Source organism: Mytilus edulis, chromosome 11, assembly GCF_963676685.1.
Source record: "Mytilus edulis chromosome 11, xbMytEdul2.2, whole genome shotgun sequence".
In the NCBI taxonomy this organism is placed as follows: domain Eukaryota; kingdom Metazoa; phylum Mollusca; class Bivalvia; order Mytilida; family Mytilidae; genus Mytilus; species Mytilus edulis.
In genome coordinates, this window is record NC_092354.1 from 19,905,680 (window position 1) to 19,913,688 (window position 8,009).

General features: G+C 32.2%; 2 long non-coding RNA genes across 3 annotated transcripts in view; one reads left to right on the forward strand and one right to left on the reverse strand.

The window, feature by feature from the left end:
* LOC139495291 (uncharacterized) overlaps positions 1 to 3,151 on the reverse strand; it is a 24,598-nt gene extending 21,447 nt beyond the window's left edge. Inside the window, exon 1 of the long non-coding RNA XR_011657314.1 lies at positions 2,953 to 3,151. This is a non-coding gene — a long non-coding RNA (uncharacterized lncRNA). The remainder of the gene's footprint in view (positions 1 to 2,952) is intronic.
* The window catches only part of LOC139495290 (uncharacterized), a 19,379-nt gene extending 12,378 nt beyond the window's left edge, over positions 1 to 7,001 (forward strand). For both annotated transcript variants that reach the window (XR_011657312.1, XR_011657311.1), the window contains exons 3-4: positions 1,261 to 1,345; positions 6,647 to 7,001. This is a non-coding gene — a long non-coding RNA (uncharacterized lncRNA). The remainder of the gene's footprint in view (positions 1 to 1,260; positions 1,346 to 6,646) is intronic.
* Positions 7,002 to 8,009: the final 1,008 nt, after the last annotated feature.

The following is an 8,009-nucleotide window of genomic DNA, read 5'->3' on the forward strand; positions in this document are numbered from 1 at the left end:
ATTTTGTCATGAATCCATCTGTGTCCTTTGTTTAATATTCACATAGACCAAGGTGAGCGACACTAGTTTGTTAAAGTCATATGAAACGAGTGAGTGGTGAAAAATAATGTTTGTCCAATTCTTGAACCAATGGATGTATACATTCATAAACTTAGTCCTATGTGCAGGATTTTATCATTATTTTTCGCAAATATATCATATATTAATCGCCATTTTTTTTCTCTCTCTGTTTGTTATGATTGAACAAATATGGCTGCTCATTAAATGCCGTGATTTGAAGCCGAGTTTAACCAATTGTCACCTTATAGTAAACAAATCACAAAAAGCATGGGTATTGAGCACGTGTTTAACATGTATAATCAGATATTTGTTTATTTCAATGACAGATCCATGCGTATTGTGGTCACCAGATTTTTACGAGGAGGGTTACGCTCGGGTCACTATGCATACTGAAAATATGTCGGCAAATTGCTTGCTGGCAGCAAGCAATTAAAAATAAGTACTCTTCTTCTAAATGTGGACAAATTAAAGAATTTTCATCAGAAAAAAGTATATGTACATAAGTTGTTTAATGAAAACTAACCATTTAGTTATAAAAAACATATGCATATTTTTTTTTAATTTGAGGTTTCTTATGATTTTAAATAATCGGTAATTTCTGTATTTTATAAGTATCCTAAAAAATTATGCATTTTTTATTCCGAAATAACTCGTATTTATCAAATGTTCATGAATTGAGGAAAAATATGTCATTTTTGGCTTTATGTTTATCAAAATAAAAAAAAATCCTTTATTTAAAGTTTTATCAAATATGGGTCACATAATCTCCCTGCAAATTGAAAGTCAAACAAATTGCTGTTTTGAAAAATGGGGTTCCATGAACTCGTTTTCAAATAAATTCAGTTTGAATGATAAAAATCAGTCGAAAAATGCATTTTTCTCTGGTATGTTAAAGTTTGATGTCACGAAAATAACATTTTGCATTAGCAACGTCATTACCTCCTCTGTAACTGTATCGTATGCCCTTAAAAGCTAACCTTGACCTATAAATGAATGATTATAGCCATCACTTGATGTCATCTAAACAAATAACATATAGATGGAGAGAAATTTTAGTTTAAGTCGCAAAAATGATCAACAAGAAAAGATCATCAAATAAGTATCATGAATGGTTGAAATTGTCAGTCAACTCCTAATTATTTAATAAATTAGCCACAGAGTTTTTTGTAAGGTCTAGTTTTAATTAGAATTTTATTGTAGATAAAGGAGGTAAATTTCCTCTGTTGACAAAAAAATGGTTGAGGAGTCGGAAAGTTTGACTGAAGATTAAGGATATCAAATGAAGGTAAACATAAATTTAAAGTAATGTTTATATTTGTATTAATACATGTACCTCGAGTATGCATCAAATGTATTGGGTAAGATGGTAATAACTGTATGTGAAACAATAAAATTTGTTTAAAGTGGGCAGTACATGTATATTAAAACATACCATCAACATTAGCACAACTAAAAATGCAATCATAAAAGCATCTGCAAAGTTTCATAGAAATCTGTGAAAGTATGACACAGTATCCATGGTATCAGTTATTTGATGTCCATGTCATTCAAGGTGGATATTGTGTCATTGGCAATAGACAAATTTCCTATTTACATGTACCCACTTTAATCGGAACAAATTTGAGGGAAGTTAACTGTTTAATGCATATGCCATTATGTTTTCTATACATGACTAAATCATCAGAAAACAGTAAACCTTCCCCCAAAATTGCACCATTTATATTTTTGAATTTACTTCTTTCGGGTGTTTGTAGTGACAGAGTACCAAGATATCTTACCACAGAGAAGGTATTAAAACCTGTTGAAAAAACATAGATTCCGAGTCAAAAGTTGATAATGTGAAAATAGACTATTATACCACATCATCTTATTGTCGAGTCTGCAACTTTTGTTGCAGAAAGCTCGACATATGTATAATGTTCTGGGGGCCAGCAGCGGAGTTAGCTGAATTCTTAAAAGCTTTATATTTTAGAAGGATGAAGACCTGGATGCTTCATACTTTGAATATATACCAAAATGCCTCAGGTTACCAAGTTTCTCTCAGTCACATGTCTAATGTCCTTGACCTAATTTTCATGGTTGAGTGTCTACTTGAAAAAAAAGTTAAGATTTTTATACGACTGCAAAAATTCAAAATTTTGGTCGTATATTGGTATGAGGTTGGCGTCGTCGTTGTCATCCGAAGACATTTGGTTTTCACACTATAACTAGTATAAGTAAATAGAAACCTATTAAATTTAAACACAAGGTTAAAGACTAGAAAAGGAAGTTTCAAATTGATTTTGGGAGTTTTGGTCCCAACAGATTAGGAGTTAGGGGCCAAAAAGGGCCCAAATAAGCATTTTTCTTGGTTTTTGCACAATAACTTTAATAGTATAAGTGAATAGAAATCTATGAAATTTTAACACAAAGTTTATGACCACAAAAGGAAGGTTGTTATTGATTTTGGGAGTTTTGGTCCCAAACAGTTAAGGAATGAGGGTCCAAAGGGTCCAAAATTAAACTTTGTTTGATTTCATCAAAAAATGAATTATTTGGGTTCTTGTATATATGTCAAATCTAACCATGTATTTAGGGTGCAATCAACAGTTTTTTTCTATGACGTCATATTTTGAGGGACCATCTATAATTGACCCTTAGTGGTGTTAATGTTAATGACGATACTTGTATAAAACTAAGTATCACTAGAATCAGAATTTTCTCTAGTTTATAATGAAATAAAAATAAATTGTACTTTTAATAGTACCAAAAAGTTTTATCCAGAGACAATGGGAAAAACATTGCCTAATCTATGCATAAAAAACATGAAATCAGGCCATGTGCACACCCATGCAGACATGATACATGCACATTTTTCATATTCAAAACAGTATGAATTTCACAGGTTTTTACCTGGTCTTTCTAAAAATTTATGCTTCAGGCTACGTTCGCCTGCTTCGAAAAGAGATACAGTGGGTGCAAATAAGTTTTGCACTTTTCACTGCCAAAAAAACAGGATGTTTACAGTTTGTCTCCCCTTAAAACATGTGTATTTAATCTAATTTTTAAAAATTATTTTAATCATTCAACCTGTTTTAATTGAAGCTAATTAACTTAATTTTACAATTAAATATAAAAAACATGATACTTTTTTACCAATTATGTTGATAAAAAGGGACTTCCCTCCAAGTCTATTTTTAGTCGGGGGAATTACCCCTAGTTTTTTATTCGAAACTGTTTATAGCACCCTTAGATTTTTAATTTTTGGTCCTGTTTTCATATTGGTCTACATTAAGGTACAAAGGGTCCAAAATTAAACTTTGTTTGATTTTAACAAAAGTTGAATTCTTGGACTTCTTTGATGCTGAATCTAAACATGTACTTAGATTTTTGATTATGGACTTGGTCCAAATCGGGGTTCAAATTAAACTTTGTTTGATTTCAACAAAAATGGGGTTCTTTAATATGCTGAATCTAACCGTGTATTTAGAATTTTAATATTTGGGCCTGGTTATCAAATTGATCCACATTGACATGCTTGAGGTCTAAAGGGACTAAAATTGCACATTATTTGATTTCATCAAAAATTGAATTCTTGGGGTTCTATGATCATGATGATATGCTGAATCTAACCATGTATTTATATTTTGGATATTTGACCATAATAGGTAAATGTCCAATTTAAAATTTATAAGTTTTTTTCTCGCCTTGACGGAGTAAAAAAATGAGACATAGGTATGGTGTTCCCCGCGGCGGCAGCATCAACAATGTATTAGTTTGTGATTAGGTCAATTTATGGTGAACCACTAGTGGTAGGTCAATGATATTTGGTATGCAGTTGTATAAGCATTGGCATATCTCATTTTCATGGAGATTTTTTGACTCCGCCTCCTTAGTCATGGTCTATAGACTTTGATAATTTTGCTAAGTTAATATGTATTAGTTTGTGATAAGGTCAGTTCAAGGGGAACCATTAGTGGTAGGCCAATGTTAATTGGTGTTCAGTTTTATAAACATTAGCACACCTCATTTCCATGGAGAATATTTGGCCCTGCCCCCTCAGTCATGGTCTATTGACTGAAACTTTTGCTTAGTTTACATGTATTAGTTTGTGATAATATCAGTTTAAGATGAACTGCTAATGTTAAGTCAATGATATTTGGTATGCAAATTTATTGTCATTTGAAAGTGTTTTTTTCATGGAGATTATATAGCCCCACCCCTGATCATGGTTCATTGACTTTGAAACTTTTACATAGTTTAAAAGTTAATGTTTGTGTTTAGGTTCGTTTAAAGGGAACTACTTATTATGAGTCAATGGTAATTGGTATGCAGTTGTATTATATTTATCATTGGCACATCTCATTCCATGGAGATTGTTTAGCCATGTACCTTCAGTCATTGTTCATAGACTTTGAATATTTGCATAACTTACATGTTAAAATATTGCTATTTAATTTCAACATTGCATTATCAAAATTACATGAATATTTGCATAACTTACATGTTAAAATATTGCTATTTAATTTCAACATTGCATAATCAAAATTACAAAAAGGGGATACATATCTCTGTGATAACAGTTTATTAAGTGTAAGTTCTTAGACCACATCCATTCTGTGTCAGAAACCTATCTTGTGTCAACTATTTAATCACAATCCAAATTCAGAGCTGTATCAAGCTTAAATGTTGTGTCCATACTTGCCCCAACTGTTCAGGGTTCGACCTCTGTGGTCCTATAAAGCTGTGCCCTGCGGAGCATCTGGTTTGTAAAGTGAAATTCTCTCTTATTATAAGTAATAGGATAACTATATTTGGTATGTGAGTACCTTGCAAGGTCCTCATGGCTGTCATACAGTTTTCACTTGACCTTGACCTCCTTTCATGGATCAGTGAACATGTTAAGTTTTGGTGACCGTCAAGTCCATATCTCAGATACTAAAAGCAATATGTCTAGTATATTTGGTGTATGGAGGACTATAAGGTGTACATGTCCAACTGGCAGGTGTCATCTGACCTTGACCTCATTTCCATGGTTCAGTGATTATAGTTGAGTTTTTGTGGTTTTTTTTCTGTTTTTCATATACTATTTGCAATAGGTCTAATATATTTGGTGTATGGAAATAATAACAGAATGATTGTTAGGTGTACATTTCTAGCTGGTATGTGTCATCTGCCCTTGACCTCATTTTCATGGTCAGTGGTCAAAGTTAAGTTTTTGAGTTTTTGTCTTTTTATCTAATAATATATGCAATAAGTCTACTGCTATAATAACTATATTAGGTGTATGGAAATATATTAGTTGTATGGAAGAATTATTAGCTGTATAGATGTGTGCCTTGTATGGTTCATCTCACCTTGCCTGTCCTTGGCCTCATTTTCATGGTTTAGTGGTCAATTTTTAGTTTTTTAGGTTAATGTTAAGGTTATGTTTCAATTGTAATAAAGCTTTATTTTAAGGACTACAAAAGAAGGCGAGACATTTCAGCGTGTGCACTCTTTGTTTTATATTAAACCCTAGAAAGAAGCTACAGATTAATGTTAACTGCAAAAATACTAAAATCCTTTATTAATTAGATCATGTAGATACAGGAAATGAAAATATTTTGAATTTTTTTATCATAAAAATGGTAATGCTTATATATTCAAGTTTCACTAAATTCCAAGAAGGGTTTCCACAAATAACAATGACTGATTTTCAAAATGATCATCATGTAAAAATGAAGAGATGTGCTAAGATTGCCCATGAAAACTATCTTTATGAACAATGACAGTTCAGTGGTTTGCTTTCAGCCTTTAGCAAAAATAATTACCATATATATTGTAATAAGCTATAAATAAAAGCCCCCCATTGTAAAATGTTAAACAATTAAAAAGTAAAAAACAGCGTCCTGATCTTTATAAGTTCGAAGAATAAAATTGAGTCATATTATGGTATGATGTTGTTGTTAGCGATGTATGTCGACACATATGGTTTCCGGATAATTATATAGTTTAAGCGATTGGATATCCATGAAATTTTACACATGGTTTAATACCAAAAAGGAAGGTTGGGTTGATTTTTGGGGTGATGGTACCAACAGTTTAGAAATTAGGGGCAAAAAAGAAGCATTTTTGTAGTTTCCAGACATTAACTTGTGTGCCAGTGTACTAATCTCTCTGAAATTGTTCTTCAAGGTTCCATATCACAAAGGGTAGACTGGAATTGTTTAAAGGGGTAATTGCCTCAAACGTTCAGGAAATAGGGGGTCAAAAACAAGCATTTTTCTAATTTCCAGACAATATTTTGTGTTTAAGTGTATGGATTTCTTTAAAATTGTACTGCAAAGTACCATACCACAAAGGAAAAGGATGGGATTAAGTTTTGGGGTAATTACTGAAAGGGGGTTGAAAAAAATTGGGGGAGGGGGGATTTTTTTTCTCATAATTTTGATCAAAATCCAAATACAGACAGTCTATCAAGCTTGAATATTGTGTCCAAACATGCACCAACTGGTCAGTCAAATAACAAGGCTGCGCTGCACATCATTTTCTTAATCATATTAATCTGACATGTTAAAGTTTGTACATTATGAAGTTACTAACCTGTTGATTTTGTGTATTTCAGATTATTATTGAAAAAAGAGCACTTTGAAGTACTAGGAGAATTTGAAAACATCTTGGTGAAATAGTCTGACTGATTATGACAGAACATCAAAAGAAATGACGAAAAATTACACATCTTATCAAAATAGTACTACTAGAAACTAAAAGCTACTTGCAATTTTCACTGGTTTTGAGATCAGTAACAGTCTGACAAGGAAAGAATTTAATGAACATGATTATGATGCCTCTTGATAAATATAAAAACATATTGACTGTAAAATAATTACCAGTTACCAAGTATATCTGTTGTTTACAAAATTTGTTATTTGGAAATATCTGTTGAATGTTTTGAAATTAAAATGTGTTAACTTAAATGATTTAAGAATTGAAGTCTTTAAATGATACAAAAGCAAGGATACATGGAATGATTGCAATTGAGACAACTACTAGCCCATTATAATATGGCACTGATGTAAACAAGTACAGGTCACCTGAAGTCTTCAACAATAAGCAAAAGCCTTAATTTAAAGATTGTTATACATGGGCTTATTAAGTCCCAAGATAATGGTATCTACATCATTTGCTGTCAAATTTTTGTTTGTATGTTTCTGATGAAGGTTAATTAAAATAAGCCCAGCACACCTAATTTGTGAACTGTTTTCTTTTAATTTCAAAAGAGAAAGCTAATAGACAAATTTAAGCAAAAAAACAAAAAAAAAAGGAAATCCATTTAATATGGCAGACAGCAACCAAACACAACCAGTTGACATAATGAACATGTTTTTGAGTGCTCAAACTGCACTATAACATTAGACACAAAAACATCTTATATAATGCTGGATTACACAAAAGTGTTTAAATCATCTGCTCTTCTCTGGTGTTTAAAAATTGTACAGATTTGGTGTCACAATATCTCAGTAACATGGGTTAGAATTCCGGCATGGGAAGAACAAAAAAATTGCGAAAGCAAACTTACAGATCTTACATTTTTGGGTTGATGTTTTGACGACTTGCATGTACATGTACAATATATACAAAAAGTTAGCTGCTATTGAGACAAAGGCAAAAATCATAGTGCAACAAATAAAATTGAGAAAGGAAATGGTGAATATGTCAAAGCGACAACCACCCGACCATAGAGAAAACAACAGCCGAAGGCAACCAATGGGTCTTCAATGTAGCGAGAATTCCCGCACCCGTAGGTGTCCTTCAGCTGGCCCCTAAAATATGCATAATAGTACAGTGATAATGGATGTCATACTAAACTCTGAATTATACACAAGAAACTAAAATTTAAAATCATACAAGACTAACAAAGGCCAGAGGCTCCTGACTTGGGACAGGCGCAAAATTGCGGCGGGGTTAAACATGTTTATGAGATCTCA